The following is a 21988-nucleotide window of genomic DNA, read 5'->3' on the forward strand; positions in this document are numbered from 1 at the left end:
GTCGTCGAAGTGTTCGTGCGGATGGTTGTTGTCTTGCAAACGTCCCCATCTGTTGACTCAGGGATCGAGACGTGGCTGCACGATCCGTTACAGCCATGCGGATAAGATGCCTGTCATCTCGACTGCTAGTGATACGAGGCCGTTGGGATCCAGCACGGCATTCCGTATTACCCTCCTGAACCCAACGATTCCATATTCTGCTAACAGTCATTGGACCTCGACCAACGCGAGCAGCAATGTCGTGATACGATAAACGGCAATCGCGATAGGTTACAATCTGACCTTTGTCAACGTCGGAAACGTGATGGTACGCATTTCTCCTCCTTACACGAGGCATCGCAACAAAGTTTCACTAGGCAACGCCGGTGAACTGCTGTTTGTGTATGAGAAATCGGTTGGAAACTTTCCTCAAGTCAGCACGTCGTAGGTGTCACCAACGGCGCCAACCTTCTGTGAATGCTCTGAAAAGCTAATCATTTGCACATCACAGCAGCTTCTTCCTGTCGGTTAAATTTCGCGTCTCTAGCACGTCATCTTCGTGGTGTAGCAACTTTAATGGCCAGTAGAGTACTACTCGTCGCGTCATTCGTGCGTCTCCCAGTGTAGACGGGAAGTGTCGGTTTGTTTCCCGTTACAAACAAAATTATTTTGAATGGGATGTTCTACGTGCCCATTGGATGGTGCGGTCCTGCATTAGTCTTTTTGACTTGCGTGTAATACTAAGGTGACGAAATGCAGGCCACCTAGCTAATCATAGACTGAGGTGTTGTTGTGTGGTGTGGTTGCAGAGGACAGCGGCCACTGGTTCCAGTGGCGGGTGCAGGAGCTGGTGCGCAGCCTGCAGCAGGCGGGCAGCGGCCGCGGCCGCGACAGGGACAGGGACAGGGACAGGGAGAGGGCCCGCACGGCGCCGGCGCCCACCGCCTCGCTGGCCGGCCGCCTGCGGCAGTTCGCGCAGCAGCAGCCGCCGCGCCTGCGCCGCCTCTTCAGCAGCGCCTCCACCGCCTCCTCCGCCTCCGCCCCCGCGTCTGCGCCGGGCTCGCCACTCCGCCGCCAGGAGCGCCACGGCGCCGGCGACGCGCCGCCGCCCGATACGGCGCCGCCCGTCCTAGAGGTGAGCGGCAGCAAACCACTCAGCACCAGTACCAGGTCCCAGCCTGTATTAGATGTCGATGTAGCCACTGCAAGCGCTTAAGTCCTGAAAGGAGACTACTGTTGTAGGTGCAGGATATGTACTGAGGTGACGAGTCATGGGATAACGAGATGCGCGTATACAGATGGCAGCAGTATCACGTACACAAGGTATAAATGGGCAATGAATTGTCGAATCTGCAATTTTTACTCGGCGGATCACACGGAGTTTTGCTAAAAACTTGCCTTCTGTGCACCTTTCCTGACTCCAACAAGATTGGGAAAGGGGGGGGGGGGGGATGGCAGTAGTACACAAAGTACCCTCCGCCACATCCAGAAGGTGGCTTGCAGAATGTGGATGTGGACGCTACACGGACTAAACAGAATTGTTTTAAAGCTCTCAAAGTAACAGTGCAGACTAAAATTTACTTTTTCTCGTATATTTTCAATTGAACAGCGTGTGTCATTTCTCCGCATAATCACTCCAGTCTAAAAAGTTATCTAAACGATCTTTTAATTTTAAAAGAATAAAATGTATGGAAAAACAGACAGAAAGGTTAAAACGCATTCCCATTACGTCAGCCCTGCAGCGGAGACGTCTTCTCATGTAACAGAACTTAATCATCACGCGGCGACCTTTATTATCGCGAGCAATGAAGCATCTACTCTAAATTTTGTGACACTGGAATTGCAAAGTAAAGCCATCATCTGGAGATTTAAGAAGTACTCTACCGTTCAAGCTGCTGCTGAGTGTGTAGAATAAAACAATAAAATGAATGAAGCGCTTACAGCGTCTTTTTTTTGTTAGTAGACTGTTCTTTAAATTCGGTTCTACGGAGACCTCATTGACCTTGTCTATCTGAACTACAAAGCAATTTTCCGGCCTTGGTCGCAGCTTGTTAACGACCTACTCTACCCTGGAAACGACTTATGCCACCACCTATCCACAAACATTTAAATATGCTGACCAGTACTGACGCTGTAGGGTGATGCCAGCGGAAGCTGAATGAGCAGGGAGCAGGAAGAAATGTAGGAAGGAAGATTAAATTTTAACGACGAGGCCATTGGAGACGGAAAAAAAGCTTGTAAGAAGGTGAAGAAAGTTGACTGTGCGGTTTTTTTTCCAATCAGGAAAACCACGAGAAACCTTAATCTGAATGGTCGACCGATAGGAAGAAATGGGAGTCCAGATTTTCTTTCTCAGCACGTCAAAGATTAAACATACATTTTCGAGTAGAGGTGATCCACATTACGTTGCTCCTGACCTCTTAAAGTAGTCTAAAAGCAAATACTGAACAGTCTTTCCACCATAAGGCCTGGGCAGAAAGCAACTTGGGATAGCAAAGATGCCCACACACAATGTCTGAAAGACACTGACACTACATCACTTCACTCACGGGGAGCGGTCCACTGTCAACCAGATGAAGACTATGCAACATATCAACAGATTGACGTAAGTCGCCAAAGAGAGGTCGCTGTAAGCGACACAGAATAATAACCGTCATTAAAAGCGTGTGCTTCGTTTACGCGGTAGTATAACTGCTCGGAGAGGGGGAATTGCCCATTTCGAGATATGCGAGTTTTTCAGCATTTCACTGATATGTGCTGCCTCGTTTTTCAGCAGTTACATTTTATTGCCAGAATGCACGTAATAAGAGTGTTCACACGTTAAATAGAGCTTCTTATGAGCCGGTAGGCTGACGTCACTGTAGGACAAGATTTGCAAGTGTGGATACATGGACGTTGCATTAGAGAGATATCATGTATACGTGGCTCTACCGGACACGACACTAGGAGAGATGATAATCGCGTCCCCCGACACGTATTAGCCGCTGAAGTGTAACAGCGTATTTCGCCTCGATATTGCTAGATTGCGATATTGGCTATAAATCGCAGAAAATGCTAAGATGCTGCGATACCTACGAGTGACGTTTCGAATCAATGTATAGCAGAATGGCCACATAAAACGAATTGTGGGAAAAGTATATGTCGGGGCTAAGGTCCAATGGTTGAATCTTAAGGAAATGTAATTCATCCACGGATGGGGCGGCTTACATAATGCTAGTCGACCGATAGGACTATTGCCTGCCGAGTTCGTTACCTGGTAGCCAAGAGCGCGTTAAAAAGGGATTGTCTTGGTGATCAGAACCCCACCCGTTCTGAAGTACTAAAAATGTTCATACCGTTACATAAATAAATTACTCAGGTAAATCCAACACGAAAACTAAGTCTCGGAAACGGCATGAAATGCTAAATATAATATCTACGTTTGCAAGTGGCACTTTTCAGTTTCTTTCGTGAGGGTCTGCCTACGTCGATGGAGTTGTGGCCTGACCGCATTCACAAGACATTCCTGCCAGGAAGACGCGCCGAATCACCCGCTGGCCGTTCTTCTGTAAACGGCAAATACAACAATTCGCGAGACAGATTTATATATATATATATATATATATATATACATATATGTATATATATATATATATGAGATAGTGCATGCCGAAACTGTTGAGAGAAACAGCAATCCCCTCCGTCACATTCTTGCGTAGCCATGGCTCATCAGACCTGCGTCCACAATCGTAGGGCACGCAAGAGGACGTACCATCTTCCCCTCACCGTTTTCACTCATACTGTGAAGGTGTGTAGGGCACGACTACGACTTCAACATATATAAAGAGCAAAACGCAACTCACAACCGTTCTGGAGTTCGAAAATTTTAGGCTTTCCCTATATACTTTATACGGTCGACAGCATTCAAGAAGTTCGCAGACGAGCGGTTAGTTACACAAGTGCGACGCCACTGGATCGAATCTGGCTACCAATAATCATAGCATGTAGGCTTTCACGACCGGCGTCTTCAGTAATTAAAACTTCCGGGCTAAGAGGCCGTGGTCCAATAGTAGAAATACTTCTCCCTGACGTTTCGTTGCCAGCTGCGGGCAACATCATCTGAGGTGAGTCTACGACTGGCTGCTAGGCCGTGGAGGTTCTGTTTATATAGAGCGTGTAGAGGGCGCCACCAGTCGTCACGTGTTGTCAACAGTAAAACTATCTCTGGCTGGCGTCATTACTCTCGATCGAAAGGTAATCGATTGTCACATCTTTGGCACAAAGTCGATCGCCATATCTTATCTAACTTCAAGCCTTCTTCTTTCCTGTTAAAATTATTGTGGTGTTTAAAAATCTCTACAGCCTCTCTATACATACGTGCATAATAATGCGATGTCTTAGCTAGCAAGCTCGTCTAACTAAATTTTATTTCATGGTCACTTTTTTTTCATTCCCACGTTATTCGCCCAACGTACAGTATTAAAGTAATTCATCCCAAATGTAGGCTGCTGGTGCAGTATTGAGACTAATTTTTTCAGGCAGGCGAAGAGCCTAATAAATCGATTACGAAACAGCGCGTACTCATCGAACAGATCATTTTGATCATCTGATGACTTTACAAGACGGTAAATGGCAGCATTATCTGCAAACAATCTAAGAGGGCTACTCAGATTGCCTCCTATGTCGTTAATATATATTAAGAACAATAGGGGGCATATGACACTTCCTTGGGGAACGCCGGATATAACTTCTGTTTTACTCGATGACTTTCCCTCTATTACTACGAACTGTGACCTTTCTGGCAGGAAATCACGAATCCAGTCGCACAACTGAGGCGATATTGCATAGGCATGCAGTATTGCTCGGCTGTTAGCTCTGACACCTACCAAACGCAGCTGCTCTCGGTCGTTACGTGAAGGCCGTCGGCCACAGCGTTGGGGAGATAATGCCCAAAATTTCGTATTCTCGGCACACATTCTTGATACTGTGGGTGCCGGAATACCGAATTCCTTAATGATCTTCGAAACGGAATAGCCCATGCGTCTAACTCCAAATATCACTTCGTGTTCACAGTCTGTTAATTCCCTTCGTGCGGCCGTAATCACGTCAGAATCCCTTATAAGCCGCCCCATCCGTGGATGAATTACATTTCCTTAAAATTCAACCATTGGATTTTAGCCCGACATAAACTTTTCCCACAATTTGTTTTATGTGGCCATTCTGCTATACATTGATTCGAAACGTCACTCGTAGGTATCGCAGCATCTTAGCATTTTCTGCGATTTATAGCCAATATCGCAATCTAGCAATATCGAGGCGAAATACGCTGTTACACTTCAGCGGCTAATACGTGTCGGGGGACGCGATTATCATCTCTCCTAGTGTCGTGTCCGGTAGAGCCACGTATACATGATATCTCTCTAATGCAACGTCCATGTATCCACACTTGCAAATCTTGTCCTACAGTGACGTCAGCCTACCGGCTCATAAGAAGCTCTATTTAACGTGTGAACACTCTTATTACGTGCATTCTGGCAATAAAATGTAACTGCTGAAAAACGAGGCAGCACATATCAGTGAAATGCTGAAAAACTCGCATATCTCGAAATGGGCAATTCCCCCTCTCCGAGCAGTTATACTACCGCGTAAACGAAGCACACGCTTTTAATGACGGTTATTATTCTGTGTCGCTTACAGCGACCTCTCTTTGGCGACTTACGTCAATCTGTTGATATGTTGCATAGTCTTCATCTGGTTGACAGTGGACCGCTCCCCGTGAGTGAAGTGATGTAGTGTCAGTGTCTTTCAGACATTGTGTGTGGGCATCTTTGCTATCCCAAGTTGCTTTCTGCCCAGGCCTTATGGTGGAAAGACTGTTCAGTATTTGCTTTTAGACTACTTTAAGAGGTCAGGAGCAACGTAATGTGGATCACCTCTACTCGAAAATGTATGTTTAATCTTTGACGTGCTGAGAAAGAAAATCTGGACTCCCATTTCTTCCTATCGGTCGACCATTCAGATTAAGGTTTCTCATGGTTTTCCTGATTGGAAAAAAAACCGCACAGTCAACTTTCTTCACCTTCTTACAAGCTTTTTTTCCGTCTCCAATGGCCTCGTCGTTAAAATTTAATCTTCCTTCTTACATTTCTTCCTGCTCCCTGCTCATTCAGCTTCCGCTGGCATCACCCTACAGCGTCAGTACTGGTCAGCATATTTAAATGTTTGTGGATAGGTGGTGGCATAAGTCGTTTCCAGGGTAGAGTAGGTCGTTAACAAGCTGCGACCAAGGCCGGAAAATTGCTTTGTAGTTCAGATAGACAAGGTCAATGAGGTCTCCGTAGAACCGAGTTGAAATAACATTCTACTAATCGAAAAGACGCTGTAAGCACTTCATTGATTCTGTTGTTTTATTCTACTCTCGTAGCAGCAGCTTGGACGCTAGAATACATCTGAAATCTCCAGTTGGTGGCTTTCATTTGCAATTCCAGTGTCACAATATTTATAGTAGATGCTTTACTGCTCGCGATAAGAAAGGTCGCCGCGTGATGATTAAGTTCTGTTACATGAGAAGACGTCTCCGCTTCAGGGCTGACGTAATGGGAATGCGTTTTAACCTTTCTGTCTGTTTTTCCATACATTTTATTCTTTTAAAATTAAAAGATTGTTTAGATAACTTTTTAGACTGGAGTGATTATGCGGAGAAATGACACATGCTGTTCAATTGAAAATATACGAGAAAAAGTAAATTTTAGTCTGGGCTGTTACTTTGAGAGCTTTAAAACAATTGTGTTTAGTCCGTGCAGCGTCTACATCCAGATTCTGCAAGCCACCTTATGGATGTGGCGGAGGGCACTTTGTGAACTACTTTCATCCCCCTCCCCCCATTTCCGAATCTTGTTGGAGTCAGGAAAGGTGCACGGAAGGCAAGTTTCTAGCTAGCCTCCGTGTGATCCCCTAACACTATAATTTTTACCTATATGGTCTTCTCGCGAGATACTCGTAGGAGGAAGCAATATATTGATTGATTTGTTTACGGATGTACGCCCATAGAATTTGAACACTGATCCACACCATGATTGAGAAAGCTCTGTTGTAAAGTCTGACACTGGACTTGGAAGAGCGTCTGTGTAACCCCGTTTACGTGAGGCTCTCAAACGGATTTCGTAAACCGATTTTCCAATTCCGCCTCTGGGTGGTCATGTAAAAATTTCAAAATCGATTTTGGAAATCCGCTTCCGGTTGCCGGTTTTCCAATTCCGTAATCGATTTTCGCTCCTGCGTAAACGCAACTGTTTTGAAAAGTGCTTGGGCTGTCGAGCTTCGTATTTTTTTTTTTTTTTTCAAAAATTTTTGGATAATATGGCGGGAGTGGCTTTTTGTACAGTGAAGGACAAGTAGAAATATTAGACTGAAGCTCTTTACACGCTGTATAAATTGTAAACTGTATCAGATATTTTCCAACTGGGCTATCACATCCGCTTCGGACCTTAACATGTGCCGGCCGGTGTAGCCGAGCGGTTCTAGGCGCTTCTATCTGGAACCGCGTGACCGCTACGGTCGCAGGTTCGAATCCTGCATCGGGCATGCAGGTGTGTGATGTCCTTAGGCTAGTTAGGTTTAGGTAGTTCTAAGTTCTGGGGGGCTGATGACCTGAGATGTTAAGTCCCAAGGTGCTCAGAGCCACAGAGCCTTAACATGTAAACAGGACAGCGATAAGCGGTTTCCGAAATTCTGTTTTCGTCTTCCGGAAGATGAGTCGCATGTAAACATACTGTCTGACATTTTCGCGCTTATTAAACGAACCTGCAACGAAACCTGCTGTTCTTCTTTGGACCTCCTCTATTTCCTCTATGAATTCTTTCTGGTACGGGTTTGTGCAACGAAAATACAACTTCAGTTAGCATACGATGTAATTTTTACTTGTCCTGCGGCAACTGCACGCAGAAGCATATAAATAAAGTGCATTGTATATAGAGGAGTAATATCGTAATACATTCAAACAGTAACGGCAAAGCCGGCCGGTTGGCCGGGTGGTTCTAGGCGCTTCAGTCTGGAACCGCGCGACCGCTACGGTCGCAGGTTCGAATCCTGCATCGGGCATGGAGGTGTGTGATGTCCTTAGCTTAGTTAGGTTTAAGTAGTTCTCAGTGCTAGGGGACTGATGACCTCAGATGTTAAGTCCCATAGTGCTCAGAGCCATTTATTTAGTAACGCCAAAGTGGCGTTTAACAGAGGAAGCGTTTTTCTTAAGTCTGTGCGAACAATGAATTAAAGTAATTTTAAAATGCTCCCATTGCCAACAGTGGGCTGCATGAAGCCACTTTTCCCCTTTCATTGTATTTCGCTTCACCGGTTAGCAGTAAACATTTTTATAGCGAAGAGTTGCTTTAATACCGTGTTTCACCCTGCGTCACACACGATACGTGGCTTGCGAAATATGGATTCTGACACGTTGCAAAACATGGACAAAGTTCCTAGCAGCGAACGACGCCGCCCTTCCCGCTTCAGATTAATTAAACCTTATTGGCTGTCTGCTGTGAGCGCAGCTGATCGTTCACCAAGCAAACAGGAAATGAAGTCACATGTTGAGCCACGTGCCGCCCGTCGAACGTAACAGACACACAGGCCAATTGTTTACACGCCGAAGTCGTCGTGGCAGTCGGAACACATTACACTGCTCTTAACTAATGAAGGTTAACTTTTCGCTTAGCAATATCTCTCATAGTTGTGCGCCTAGCGGCAGTGTTTTTATAAAAAGTCAAGAATTTGTATAGACGAACAAAAAGCGATGTTTACCCCCCTCTTTCGAGCCAGTTATGCACAGAGTTTAGGAAATTGCGTTGTAGCGTTTGTGTTGGCAACACACCTTGAGTATAAGGGGCAATCAAAAAGTTTACGTTTGAGGGCGTTGCTGCAGCGTTTATGCAACGTTGCGCGACTGCGATGAGGGTTTTTAAGCACCGACATACAAGCACCTTATTAGTGTGGCATTTGTGTCTTTCCGACGGGCCTGCTGTAAATGCAGAAAAGTGAACTATAGCGACGTTGTTACCAAAACAGGACCAACGTGTTGTTGTTCTTTTCTTGAATGTCGAAGAACAAGCACGTAGACATCCTTCAGAGGATGAAGAATGTGCGTGGTGCAGCAAGTCTGTCGAAAACCGTTGTGGAATGGTGCACGACAAAGGGTGCTGCTGCTTCATGATAGTGTACTTCCCCATGTCGCAAAAGTCGCAACGCCGAAGTCAGGCCAACTGAAGTGGCAGGCGCTCGAGCACCCTTCGTCTAGTTCTGATCTCTCCTCACGCGATTATCAAGCCCTTCGGTCCCCTAAAAAGGGTCGGCGATTACTGTCGGACATGAATGTGCGGTATGCAGTTACAGACTTGTTCACGTAGCAGGTCAACGTGTTCTACCAAACGGGTATCTTCGACCTGGTGCGAGGGCGGGAGGATTCCCTGAGTGCTCACTGCTGTTTCGCCTGATTGGCACACCGATTCTGGACTCGACAGCCTTCTTCGTCCCCCTCTTGTAAATGACGTTCCGAAGGTCTTCCATATTTTACTCAACCAAGCGGTATACAATGTGTGTGTGTGTGTGTGTGTGTGTGTGTGTGTGTGTGTGTCCATTGCAGGTTTCCTCCACCTGGATTCAGTGCCTGTGACGTTCTTGCAGACAGTGGCTCAGTATCTCTTGCCTCTTCTGTGACCTGTGGAATGACCATCTCCTTTGACGTAGGTGACTAGCAGCGATACCTCCGTAAGAAAAGCGGTACCTATTATAAAATTATTAAGTACCAACATGGCAGTGTCTACGCTGTTTTCCTCCTTGTTTTCGTTTGAATGATCCAACATAAGTATAGTAATTCATTAAATAGGCAAAGCTGATGACGTTTCACTCTCTGGAAACTGACAATACTCAGTCACTTTCCCCTTGGCATACGTGTCAGGTTGTGCGCCTCACCGCGCATGAATCCACAATACAAAGTCATGACTTGACAGTTTGTGATGTCTTACCAACAACACCGGAAACGCTTAAATCCTCCCTGTTAAGTAATGGGCTGTATATCATCACAATTAAGTATTATATTTTGGAGTTATGAGTTCGCCTTGGGCTATACAGGGTGTTCAAAAAGCCAGTATAAATTTGAAAACTGAATAAATCACGGAATAATCTAGATAGAGAGGTACAAAATGACACACATGCTTGGAATGACATGGGATTTTATTAGAACCAAAAAAATACAAAAGTTAAAAAAATATCCGACAGATGCCGCTTCATCTGCTCAGAACAGCAATAATTAGCATAACAAAGTAAGACAAAGCAAAGATTGTTCTTTACAGGAAATGCTCAATATGTCCACCATCATCCCTCAACAATAGCTGTAGTCGAGGAATAATGTTGTGAACAGCATGTCCGGAATTATGGTGAGGCATTGGCGTCGGATGTTGTATTTCAGCATCCCTAGAGATGTCGGTCGATCACGATACACTTGCGACTCCAGGTAACCCCAAAGCCAATAATAGCACGGACTGAGGTCTGGGGACCTGGGAGGCCAAGCATGACGAAAGTGGCGGCTGAGCACACGATCACCACCAAACGACGCGCGCAAGAGATCTTTCACGCGTCTAGCAATATGGGGTGGAGCGCCATCCTGCATAAACATCGTACGTTCCAGCAGGTCTTTATCAGCCAGGCTGGGGATGATGCGATTCTGTAACATATCGGCGTACCTCTCACCCGTCACTGTTACAAAACCAGAATCACGCGTTTCCTTGAAGAAAAAAGGCCCGATAGCGGTAGATGTGGTAAATCCAACCCATACCGTGACTTTCTCGTCGTGCAATGGAGTTTCCACGACAGTTCTAAGATTTTCGGTAGCCCAAATTCTGCAGTTGTGGGCGTTGACAGACCCTCGGAGCGTGAAATGAGCTTCGTCGGTCCACAACACGGTACTCAACCAATCGTCATCTTCCGCCATCTTTTGAAACGCCCACACCGCAAATGCCCTCCACTTCACTAAATCGCCAGGTAACAGTTCATGATGCCCATGGATTTTGTACGGATAGCATCGGAGGGTACGCCTAAATGCCAAACAGTAGTGTATGGAATGCCGGTGCACGAGCGTTGACTTCCCCGTGCATAGACGAACCCGCTACAGTCTCCATTTCTTCGTGAACTGTCTCAGCAGCATTACGCCTTGTGCTCGGTCGGCCACTACGGGGTCTGTCGTCTAAACAACCCGTGGCTTTGAACTTCGAAATCATTCTCGCCACAGCTGCATTTGTCAACAGACCTTTACCCGTTCGAATCCCCTTCCTATGGCGATAGGATCGTAACGCTGAACTAGCACATTCCCCATTCTGATAATACAGCTTCACTAAAAGCGCCTTTTCAGGTAACGTCAACAAGCTGCGACTGCTGGCGCATCTGATTCTCTCTCTCATTACAGCTCCTTTTATACACGATTGTCATGCGCAGTCACTGACGTTTTGCTGTCCAGCGCCATCTGTCGGACATTTTGTGAACTTTGTTGGTTTTTTTTTTTTTTTTAAATAAAACCCCATGTCATTCCAAGCATCTGTGTCAATTTTTACCTCTCCATCTGCATTATTCCGTGGTTTATTAGGTTTTCAAATTTATGCTGACTTTTTGATCACCCAGTCTATAAATGTTGTCATTAGATGGCGCTGTAAACTACTTAACGTAAGTGGGGTCGGTTACATACGACAGATAATTGCATTACGACGGTTATGGTTTGAGCTGCACATTGCTTCATCTATAGATCCTACTGTTCGGTGTGCATGGCTGCAGAAGTTTGGTAGTCAACGCTTGTGGCACTGTTAGGTAAGCCCATCCACCAAGACAAGGTAGTACCACATCGGAATGGAAAAATCGGTTTTTAATTGTCCTGAGGTCAAAAATCGCATAAAAACGAAAGTGATACCAGCTTTTAATTGTCTTGGGCCCAAACACCGCATAAAAATCAAAATGACATCGGTTTCTTACTGTCGTGAGACTGGCGCAAGACACGTTCAATATGCTGTCCACCGTTTCCTGCCAAAGTTGAAGTCGTGAAACAACATGTTCCACAACAGATTGGAGTGTCCCGGGGATCGCGTACAGAATACGTTGAGCAACGCGTGCCTTCAAGTCAGCTAGATTCATAAAAGGAGCACTGAAGACAACATCTTTCAGATACTCCCACAGCCGGAAGTCACACGGATAAAAATCAGGTGATCTGGAAGGCCAGGCTGTAGGGAAATGGCGGCCCACAACTGTAACATTTCCGAAATACCTCTGCAGCAGACGTTTCACTGGCTGTGCAATGTGCGAAGGAGCGCCATGTCATAAAAATGATCTTGCCGACATATCCACGCTGTTGAAGGGCTGTAGTGACGTTGGTACGCGGAGCTCTCTCATAGGGTTGACCAGTGATGGTACTGGTAGTAGGACACACGGGACTCATATCCTTGAAAGAAATTCGGTACTACGATAAACGATGCCGTCAAACCTACAGAACCCTATTTGCAGAATGAAGTGGTATCGATTGATGTGCGTGCGCGTTTTCCGTTGCCCATATTCTGTGAAAACTGGTATTTCGTTTCTCGGATGGATAAAAATAAATGTGTTAGGGATGACAGTTCCCATCTACATCTACATTTATACTCCCCAAGCCACCCAACGGTGTGTGGCGGAGGGCACTTTACGTGCCACTGTCATTACCTCCCTTTCCTGTTCCGGTCGCGTATGGTTCGCGGAGAATGTCACCATACGAACGCAAAAGGTATGATTAACAAAAACCTTGGACTCCAGCTAATACAATCGCTTTTTGGCCAGAAGTGTATTCGGAAGAGGCCACGTTTCTATGGCCTTAACTAGCGTGAAAAGTTTAGAAGTGTTGGAGTTTGTGAACAATATAAACATTTGATTAAAGAAAAACAAAAAAAAAAAAGATCTCTGCAGATCTAAGACTATGCCAGCGAAGCAGCAGGCGCTCCCCTGTACTCTGCTGGACGCGCCCTTGTGTTAATCACGAGATTAACTGTTTCGTCTGTCACCAAATAATAAATAAGAAGAATGACCTCTTTTCTTTAGAGAGTACGCTAGCCCCGCCTTCTGACAGACGAAATCGGCTTCGTCTTCTTTTTGGAGAGGGGGGTGGGGGGAGGGATCGGATAGGATGGCACACCAGATATCTCTCACTGCCTTAATTGCTGTTTCTTTTCTGACGAGAGCTACTCGTTCATCAAAATGGTTCAAATGGCCCTGAGCACTATGGGACTTAACATCTGAGGTTATGTCTCCTAGAACTTAGAACTGCTTAAACCGAACTAATCTAAGGACATCACATACATCCATGCCCGAGGCAGGATTCGAACCTGCGACCGTAGCAGTCACGCGGTTCCAGACTGAAGCTCCTAGAACCGCTCGGCCACCGAGGCCGGCACTCTTTCATCGTTACAACCAACATAGAGGGTCCACCTAAAATAAGTTTGATTATTTGTAAAACGATCAAACAGTGGCATAAAATTGATTTTTCCATTTGTATTTGGTCAAAACTCACTGCATACGCCATCCACGTTGCACAAAGCTTTCTCATAGCTGGGCTCTGTATGTAACACAGTACTGCATTTTCTGCGTCAGTTATTCGGTCACACCTTCAACCATCAATCGTCCAGTACCACATTGTGCTCTTTCTCGCCGGCTTAATCCGCAGTTGCAGTTCTGTCCTTATTTCTTGATGGTAAAGTAGCAGGCGGATTAAAATTGCTGATCAACTTTGGCGTATTTCTGTAGACTATTAACCGTCCTAAATTCAAGACTGAAGGCCGTATTAGTCCATGCGAACGAAACAGCGCAACGAGCTGAAAAAGTGTGATCAACAAATCTATTCCCTACATTATCTCAACTATTAACTTAGATACGTCTATACATGTTGCGCAATAACAAAAGAACATTCATATTTAATCAGCGCTATATCTGTGACAGGCCAAGAAACTTCCAACTGCGCTTCGTATCCATGAGGCTATGCTTTGCCTTTATTAAACTATACCGTGTTGGGTGATATTTCTCAAATAGTTGTTTTATTAACTCTGAAAAAGATAATGCAGTAAATCTATAAGCAATCAAGGCCAACATGTGGCTATTCGACGGCAGTTTCCCTGCCTACCGCAAGTTTCCGGTTCTTGGCACGCTCGCACGCGTCCCCTTCCCTCCCTCTCTCTCTCTCTCTCTCTCTCTCTCACACACACACACACACACACACACACACACACACACTCCCCCCCTCTCTCTGCCCCCTCTCTCTCCCACCCCCCTCCCTCCCTACCGTCCTCCAGTTCGTGACATCCTTTTCCGTTCTTTCTCTTCTTCGTTTGTTTCTGTCCTACATAACTTTTTGAAGCAGCTTCTAAGAAACCGGAAAACCCAAATCAAGCTGTCCGGATGGACAATTCAGCGCTGCTCTTTGCAAATACGAGTGTGATACTTTCAACCGTTTTCCCCGTAGCGCTATGCATCTCCTGTTGCCGTGTTGCGTCCGGCTAAAAAACCGATAAAATTAAAAGAATCTGCATCTCTGTTCCACGAAAAACTTTCAGCTGTGTGTCATCGGCTATGTCTGGTATCACTATGGTTTCACCCACTTGGCCGGCCGCGGTGGTCTCGCGGTTAAGGCGCTCAGTCCGGAACCGCGCGACTGCTACGGTCGCAGGTTCGAATCCTGCCTCGGGCATGGATGTGTGTGATGTCCTTAGGTTAGTTAGGTTTAAGTAGTTCTAAGTTCTAGGAGACTGATGACCACAGATGTTAAGTCCCATAGTGCTCAGAGCCATTTGAACCATTTGAATCACCCACTTGTTGTGTGCCATTCGCGAATGGTATTCGGAATAAGATTGTCGGTATGCCTCCGAATGTACTCGAATTTTTCAAATTCTACCTTCGTAGTCTTATGAGAGATGATACGAGAAGTAGTAATATGTTCTCTGACTTGGCTTCGAACGTACGCTCTCGGAATTTGAATGGTAAACCTCTTCGTGAAGCACAACGCCTCTCTTATAATGTCGACCTGTGCAGTTTGTTGAGCATTTCCGCGGCGCTATCGCATTTGCTAGACAAACGTACGATTCCGAAAATTTGTACCACTTGTACATAAAAGGACTTACACTGCTTACAGTTAAGATATTAATGTTATTGTTTGTTCAAAAAATGGTTCAAATGGCTCTGACCACTATGGGACTTAACTTCTAAGGTCATCAGTCCCCTAGAACTTAGAACTACTTAAACCTAACCAACCTAAGGACATCACACACATCCATGCCCGAGGCAGGATTCGAACCTGCGACCGTAGCGGCCACGCGGTTCTAGACTGAAGCGCCTAGAACCTCTCGGCCACACTGGCCGGCTTATTGTTTGTTCGAACAGACATTTCTGAGGTTTAGTAATAAAGTTATGCTGCTCGTGTTCGGCAGTAACAGTTGGAAACTGTTCGTATTGTTCGCTCTGCCAGAGCTCATATTTTGCGTACGACGTCATTGGTCACGTGAGGTGCTAATTGTCAAAGCACGCCTTCTGTTCACACCTTACGTTCTGTATTACCTGAAGAAATACAGCAACCACTTATTCTTTATACAGATTTATTTGCGGCAAGGCGCGTTTTCGGAATTCACCCTTTTTTAATTGGCGTAATTAATTCAAATCCTCGTCAGTACAACATTTTTATAGACAGCTTTTTGTAGGTTGCAGGTGTCTTCTATTCTGTAACGTCTACCTTTTTCCCTCCTCCATGTACGTGCATAGCCCAAACACTTATAGCTTGTTCAGGACCGAGGTTGAGAGTATAGACATGTTGTTATACTATGTACAAAGCCATTTTGTATTAAGTGCTGCGGATGGGCTAAGGCCGCGTCAAATAAAGGAACTTTTTAGCAACCAGGGATCCGTACTTTTTAAACGACTCATTAAAGCAGTGTATAAAAAGGGCTCAAAATTTATAGAATGGCCAAAGGCCTCCTACACAGCATTATGTCGCAACTTTTAGCCTCACTTGATATGCGCTGATGCAGCGCAGAATCGACCATTTCACCGACTATTTTCCCAGCGGCTGTAAGTACGTTGGGAATAATGGAACTGTAGGTCCTAGGGGAAAGGACATGGCAGACACACATACAGGAAACCAGCTGCGGACGTCTACTAGAGTCGCGCCTCACACTTACCTCAGGACGAAATAGGAAATAATAGAAAATATATCAGGGATATCCGATTGTGGGACTCGGGCCCGCACCGTCTTCCGGCGGTAAACCACGGTTCACCTGCACAATATGTTATTGTTGTGGTCTTCAGTCCGAGGACTGGTGTGGTGCAACTCTCCAAGACACTCGGTTGTGCGAACCTCATCTCCGCATAACTACTGCAACCTACATCTTTCTGAATCTACTTAATGTATTCATCTCTTCGTCTCCCTCTACGATTTGTACCACTCAAACTTCCCTCCAGTACTAAATTTGTGATTCCTGGATGTCTCAGAATGTGTCCCATCAAACGATCTCTTCTTTCGGTCAAATTTTGCCACAAATTCGTTGTCTCCCCAATTCTGTTCAGTACCTCCCCATTAGTTACGCGATCAGCACCTCTAAACATCAGTATTCTCCTGTAGCGCAACATTTAGAAATTTTCTATTTTCTTTTAGTGGAAACTGTTTATCGTCCATGTTTCATTTTCATACATGGCTATGCTCCAGACAAATACTTTCAGAAAAGACCTCGTAACACTTAAATTTACGAGGATCGTTCAATAAGTAATGCCCCACATTTTTTTCTCAGAACATATTTATTGTTAAGAGTCAGAAATTGGTGACACTATACATCAACGTGTCTTGTCCATGTCGCATTTTTCTACGTAGTCTCGATAACGTTCTATAACCGTACGTCAACATTGTGGAACAAAATGTATTGCCGCGCGGGATTAGCCGAGCGGTCTATGGCGCTGCAGTCATGGATTGTGCGGCTGGTCCCGGCGGAGGTTCGAGTCCTCCCTCGGGTATGGGTGTGTGTGTGTTTGTCCTGAGGATAAATTAGGTTAAGTAGTGTGTAAGCTTAGGGACTGATGATCTTAGCAGTTAAGTCCCATAAGATTTCACACACATTTTTTTTTCGAAAAAAATGTATTCTCTGCTGGTAAAAGCTCTTTTCCTGTAGGCGTAGCCATGTTTTCACTGCATGACTGACACTCTCGTCATCTTCAAAGTGCGTTCCCCGTAGAGAATCTTTAAGCAGCGCAGAGATGGAATTCCAAAGGTGCCAGGTCTGAACTGTAGGGTGGTGGGGCAGTGATGTCCAACCCAATTTGACGATGTGTTCCCTGGTTCTCAGACTTGCGTGTGGGCATGCATTATCGTGTTGGAACAACATTTCTGCTGGATTCTTTTATGCCTCTGAATTGATGGTTGACCCTCTTGGCATCATATCGACGAGAACGACGCCATCACAATCCGAGAAGGCTGTCACCATGACTTTTCCGGCAGATGGGGTTGTCTTGAATTTCTTCTTTTGTAGTGGATGACGATGATACCACTCCATGGATTGCCATTTTGTTTCCGTCGCAAAGCAGTGCACCCAGCTTTCGTCCTCCGTAACGATCCGTGACAGAAAGGCCTCTCCGTCGGTCTCAATACCCTCCAACGATTCAGATGAAATGGTCTTTATATGAAACTTGTGGTTCGCTGTGAGCATTCGTGGAACCCATCGTGAGCACCTCTTTGAATATCCGAGAATCTCGAACCTTGCACACGCACTTCCCAGTGCTGACCGATAACCGTAGAGCCAGTTGTCGAGTTGTGATGCGCCGGTTGGCACCAGTAATGGCATACGCACGATTCAGCATGTCAGGAGCAGTGGCTGTGACAGGACGTCCCGACCGTAGCTGATCAAGGAGCTCTGTTTCTGCATTGCTTCAGGCTGTAACTTTGCATACCCATCACCCAACTGTACTCCTATCAACGGCAGCATCGGCGTACACTGCACACAAACGTTTATGGATGTCCACCACGGTTTATTTTTCTGCATACGTGAATTCAACAACAGTACGCTACGTGTGTGTCGTATGTAGACGCCATTTTGACGCTCTACTACGGTTCTGCCATGTACCAGAACGGTTCGAAACTTCACCGGCACACACAAAAAAAGTCAAGCACCAACAAGGACGTTTGTCTATGTATATTGTGGATTTTTTTTTTTAAAGTGAGACATTACTTATTGAACTACCGTCGTATATTCGATGTTAACTAATTTACCTTTTCCAGAAACGCTTCTCGTGCCATTGCTAGTCTACATTTTATATCATCTCTGCTTCGGTCTTTATCGGGTATTTTGCTGCCCAGATAGCAAAACTCATCTACTACTCTCTCATTTCCTAACCTAATTCCCTCATCATCGACCACATTCCATTATTCTGGTTCTGCTTTGGTTGATGTTCGTCTTATATCTATCCTCTTTCAAAATAATATCCATTCCGTTCGTCTGCCGGAAAAGTCAACTGCTCTTCAAAACACTTTGCAGTCTTTGACATAATTACAATGCCATCTGCAAACCTCGACGTTTTTATTTCTTCCTGAACGTTAATTCCTATTTCAAATTGTCCTTGTTTTGCTTTACTGCTTGTTCAATACACAGATCAAATAACATCGGAGATATCCTGAAACGCTGTCTCACTCCCTTCTCAACCACTGCTTCCCTTTCATGCCCCTTTATTCTTATTACAGCAGTCTGGCTTCTGTACAAGTTGTAAGTAGCGTTTTGCTCCCTGTATTTTCCCCTTGCTACCTTCAGAATTTCATAGAGAGTCCAGCCAACATCGTTAAAATCATTCTCAAAATCCACAATTATAAATCTAGGTTCATCTTTCCTAAGATAAGTCGTAGTGTCAGTATTGCCTCGCGTGCTCGTACATCTCTCGGGAATCCAAACTGATCCTCCCCGAGATCTGCTCCTACCAGTTTTCCATTCTTCTGTAAAGGATTACTGTTAGTATTTTGTAACTATGATTTATTAAGCGGATAGTTCGGTAATTTTCACACCTGTTCAGCAACTGCTTTCTTTGGAATTGGAATTACTACATTCTTCTTGAAGTCTGAGGGCATTTCACCCCGTGTCTCATACACTTTGCACATCAACGGACAAGATTTCAGCAGCTCTGATGGAATATCTTTTACTCCCGGGGCCTTGTTTCGACCTAGATCTTTCAGAGCTTTGTCAAATTCTTCTCACAGTATCATATCTCCCATGTCATCTTCATTGATATCCACTTTAATTTTGCAGTATCGCTGTCAAGTTTGTCTTCCTTCTGTAGATCGTCTGCATACATACTCCATCCACCTTTTAGGTTTCCCTTCTTTGCTTAGGACTGGTTCGCCATCTGAGCTCTGGATATTCATAGAGCTGTTCCTCTTTTACCCGAAGGCCTCTCTAATTTTCCTGTAGGCAGTGTCTATCTTTTGCCTAGTGAAATACGCTTTTGAATCATTTCATTTGTCCTCTAGTCACTTCTGCATAGCAATTTTGCACTTCCTGTCTGTCTCATTTTTTTAAACGTTTGTGTTCTCTTTCGCCTGCTTCACTTGCTGCATTTTTAACTTTTCTCCTTTCATTAGTTAAATTCAATATATCTTGTGTTATCCAAGTATTCCTACTAGGCCTTGTCTTTTTACCTATTTGATCCTCTACTGCCTTCACTATTTCGCTTCTTAAAGCTACACAGTAGCGTATCATAACGAAAATAATCATAATAGTAATTAGTCAGGCTTCGTTTTTTATTTTTTCAAAAGCGTCTAACTAAGCACTGATATATTACATGTTGGTTTTCGTGTATGGATCTTCGGCTTGCGTTTGTTAGTGATTTTTGTGACGTTCCGTCAGCAAATTTAGCTGTCATCGTCACCCCTCACTGCTGGTGAATGACTAGAGTCGAGCCCGTGGTCGGAGGTCATACACTGAGGTGACAAAAGTCATGAGGTACCTCCTAATATCCCGCTGGGCCTCCTTTTGCCAGGCTTAGTGCAGCAACTCGACGCGGCATGAGCTCCACAAGTCGTTGGAAGTCCCCTGCAGGAATATTCAGCCATGCTGCCTCTATAGCTGTCCGTAACTGAGAAATAAATGTTCGGTGGGATTCATCCCAGGTGATGTGTGTGGCCAGATTATTCGCTCGAACTGTGCAGAATGTTCTTCCAACCAATTGTGAACAACTGTGACCCGGGTGGCATCGTGAACTGTCATCCACAAAACGTCTATCGTCGTTTGAGAACATGAAGTTTATGAATGGCTGCAAATGGTCTCCAAGTTGCCGAACATAACCATTTCCAGTTAATGGTCGTTTCAGTTGGACCAGAGAACCCCGTCCATTCCTAGTGAATACAGCCGACACCATTATGGAACCACTACCAGCTAGCGCAGTGTCTTGTTGACAGCTTGGGTCAGTGGCTCAAAAATGGTTCAAATGGCTCTGAGCGCTATGGGACTTAACATCTTAGGTCATCAGTCCCCTAGAACTTAGAACTACTTAAACCTAACTAACCTAAGGACATCACACGCATCCATGCCCGAGGCAGGATTCGAACCTGCGACCGTAGCAGTCCCGCGGTTCCGGACTGCAGCGCCTAGAACCGCACGGCCTCCGCGGCCGGCTTGGGTCAGTGGCTACGTGGGGTCTCCGCCTCATCCGAACCTTACCATCAGCCCTTACAAACTGAAACCTCGACTTAAGTGACCAGGCCACTGTTGTCCTGTCGTCTCGGGTCCTTTTGATATGCTCACGAGCTCAGGAGAGACGCTGTGGGTGATGTCGTGCTATTAGCAAAATGCACTCGCATCGGTCGTCTGCTGCCATTGCCCATGAACTCCAGATTTCACCGCGCTGTACTAACGGATACGTTCTTCGTACGTACCACATCGATTGCTCTCGGTCGTTAAGTGAATGCTATCGACCAGTGCATTTTCCGTGGGAGAGGTAATGCCTGAAATTTGGTATCCTCGGCACAGTATTGACGCTGTGGATCTCAGAATATTGAATTCCTAAATGATTTCCAAATGGAATGTCCTATGCGTCCAGCTCCAACTACCTTTGTCCATTCAAAGTCTATTAATTCGTGTCGTGCACCCGTAATCACATCGGAATCCTTTTCACTTGAATCACTTCAGTATAAATGGCAGCTCCATCAATGCACTACCCTTTTATTCTTTAGCTAAGCGGTACTACCGCCATCTGTATATCTGCATATTTCTTTCCCATTACTTTTTGCACCTCATCGTACGTATCTGCCTCGCCAGCGTTTGAGGGCCTTTCCCTGGTCATTACCGCTGTTGTCCTCTCCTTGTCTCTCGCAACGGTCGTTCGCTGCAACACGAGGATCCAGAGTACGTGGTTGTTGAAGCTTTCTTCTTCCTTGTTGAAACTTCTGTCATTCTTAAGAGTGTCAATGGCTTCGCTGAACATACAGGCGTGGTAGGTCTTCTCCACAGGGTCACTCACAGCGCGTGCTCCGCGATGGCCGATTATCCACCTGTCCCATTCTGCAATACCTTTTATGTTCGATGATTGTCATATTGATGTATGGCCCGATCATTCCAACGTTGACTTTTCCTCATGTACACGGTATGCTGTATACGTTTGTCGATCTGAGTCAGGCTCTGATCATCTCAGTCAGTTTGTGCATAGTCTTTACGCCGTGTCTGTGTAATGTGCAGCATATTTCATCCGTCACCCTGGCGATGTAGTAGTATGAAAAGGCTTTATGTGATCAAAAGTGTCCAGATACCCCCAAAAGCAAGTTGTTGTTGTTGTTTTTGTTGTTGTCTTCAGTCTTGAGACTGGTTTGATGCAGCTCTCCATGCTACTCTATCCTGTGCAAGCTTCTTCATCTCCCAGTACCTACTGCAGCCTACATCCTTCTGAATCTGCTTAGTATATTCATCTCTTGGTCTCCCTCTACGATTTTTACCCTCTACGCTGCCCTCCAGTACTAAATTGGTGATCC

The 21988-nt window shown here is 45.4% G+C and overlaps 1 protein-coding gene across 1 annotated transcript in view; it reads left to right on the top strand.

Moving 5' to 3' along the window:
• Positions 1 to 1059: 1059 nt before the first annotated feature.
• Positions 1060 to 21988, top strand: part of LOC124606946 — a 313756-nt gene continuing 292827 nt past the window's right edge. The window contains exon 1 of the mRNA XM_047139069.1: positions 1060 to 1114. The gene's annotated coding sequence lies outside the window, so the exon portion shown is untranslated. The remainder of the gene's footprint in view (positions 1115 to 21988) is intronic.

This window comes from Schistocerca americana, chromosome 3 (genome assembly GCF_021461395.2).
Source record: "Schistocerca americana isolate TAMUIC-IGC-003095 chromosome 3, iqSchAmer2.1, whole genome shotgun sequence".
In the NCBI taxonomy this organism is placed as follows: Eukaryota; Metazoa; Arthropoda; class Insecta; order Orthoptera; family Acrididae; genus Schistocerca; species Schistocerca americana.